Raw genomic sequence first — 2,375 nt, forward strand, 5'->3', positions numbered from 1 at the left:
CTGTATTCCAGTGAAAACAAACCCAGTCTATCCAACCTTTCTCCATGGCTAGAATCGCCAGACCAGGCAACATCCTGGTAAACCTTTTCTGTACCCTCTCCAAAGCATCCACATCCTTCTGGTAGTGTGGTGACCAGAACTGTATGCAATATTCCAAGTGTGACCTAACTATAGTTCTGTAAAGCTGCAGCATAACCTGTCTTTCCCCTTCCAATGCCCCATCCAATGAAGGCAAGCATGGCATAGGCCTTTTTCACTCCCTTATCTACCTGCCCTGCCCCCTTCAGTGATCTATGGACCTGCACACCCAGATCCCACACCCACTCCTGTGTTCAATTCTGGTCACCTCATTATAGGAAGGCTGTGGAAGCTTTCGAGAGGGTGCAGAGGAGATTTCCCAGGATGCTGTCTGGACTGGAGGGGCATGTCTTATGAAGAAAGGTTGAGGGAGCTAGGACTTTTCTCATTGGAGTGAAGAAGGATGAGAGGTGACTTGATAGAGGTGTACAAGATGGTGAGAGGCAGAGAGTGGATAACCAGAGACTTTTACCCAGGGCGGGAATGTCCATCACAAAGGGCAATTATTTTAAGGTGTTTGGAGTTAGGTTTCGGGGAGATGTCAGAGGTATGTTCTTTACACAGAGAGTCGGGGGGGGGGTGTGGAATGCACTGCCAGTGATGGGAGTAGAGTCAGAGACATCAGGGACATGTAAGTGACTCTTGGATAGGCCCATGGAAGATAGTACAACGAAGGGTTTGTGGGTTAGTTTGATCGTAGAGTAGGTTAATGGTTGGTACAACATCAAGGGACGAAGGGCCTGTACTGTACTGTACTGTTCTATATTCTATGTAAGGATTCTGCTATTCAGGTATAATTTCTGCCTGTATTTGCTGTTCTGAAATGCATCACCTCACATTTGTCTGGATTAAACTCCATCTGCAATTTTTCTGCCCATGCCTCCAATTGATCTATATCCTGCTGTATCCTCTGACAATCCTCCTCATTATCTGCAACTCCACCAATCTCTGTATCATCCTCAAAGATTCACTCAGCACGTCTGGCTGAAGGTTGCTGCGAGAGCTTCAGCCTTATCTTTTGCCCTGACGTGCTGGGCCCCTCCATCATTGAGGGTGGGGAGATTTGTGGAGCCTCCTGCTCCAGTGAGCTGTTTAATTGTCCACCACCGTTCACCACTGGATGGGGCAGGACTGCAGAGCTCAGTTTTGATCCATTGACTGTGGGATCACTTAGCTCTGTCTATTACTATCTCTGATCTGATTGGAGACTTTTGAAGGATTCCAGGTGGATAGAGATTTGCCGAGCAGAATCTTCATGTTCCTGGATAGTTCCTTCGGTGTCTGGTCTGATAGGGCCCCTGTGCACCACTCCCATCTACCCTGGAATAAAGACTGTCTGACAGGACAATTTGCTTGTTTAACATTCTCTGCCATTTCCCCGCTTTCTCAGTGAACACTGCTCCTGTCTTTGCCTCAGAAACACCACAATGAGCTTTAGCAAACTCTCCTTTTATACAGAGACAGAAATTGCTGGAGAAACTCAGCAGGTCTGGCAGTACTTATGGGGAGAAATCAGAGTTAAGATTTCTTCTGACAGCCAGGAAAAGGTGCTGATGACAGGTGGCTGGAGTTGGAAAGGAGTGAGCGGCTGATGTGGAGCTTCTGCCCAGAGTGAGGGGAGAACAAATAGGCAGACAAGGAGATGGATGATAGCGTGACAAGGAGAAAGAGAAGCTGATAATGGGGACCAGGAGCAGGTGGGAATGAGCTAGCTGGGCTGAAAGCATGACAGGGCCTGGGATACGAGGGTGGGGTAAAGGACATGGAAGGAGGTCATAGTCATACAACACAGAAACAGACCCCAGTCCATACCGACCATGTTCCCAAACTAAACTGGTTCCACCTGCCTGCTCCTGGCCCATATCCCTCAAACCCTTTCCCATTCATGGACTTATCCAAATGTCTTCCAAACCTTGGAGCTGTACCTGCATCCACCATTTCCTCTGACACTTCATTTCTCACACAAACCATTCTCTGAAAGAAATGTTGCCTCATATGCCTTTTTAAACTCTTCCTCCTCTCACCTTCAAAGTATGTCCCCTAGTTTTGAACTCTCCTACCTTAGGGGAAAGACCTTTCCTAATCACCTTACCTCTGCTCTACATGATCTTATAAACTTCTATAATCCTCCAGTGGTCCCCAGCGTCACAGACACCAGTCTCCAGCCAATTCGATTCACTCCACGTGATATCAAGAAACAGCTGGAGGCACTGGATACTGTAAAGGCTATGGGCCCTGACAACACTCCAGCAATAGCACTGAAGACGTGTGCTCCAGAACCTGCCTCTCCCCGAGCC

Source organism: Chiloscyllium plagiosum, chromosome 7 (assembly GCF_004010195.1).
Source record: "Chiloscyllium plagiosum isolate BGI_BamShark_2017 chromosome 7, ASM401019v2, whole genome shotgun sequence".
Taxonomy (NCBI): Eukaryota; Metazoa; Chordata; class Chondrichthyes; order Orectolobiformes; family Hemiscylliidae; genus Chiloscyllium; species Chiloscyllium plagiosum.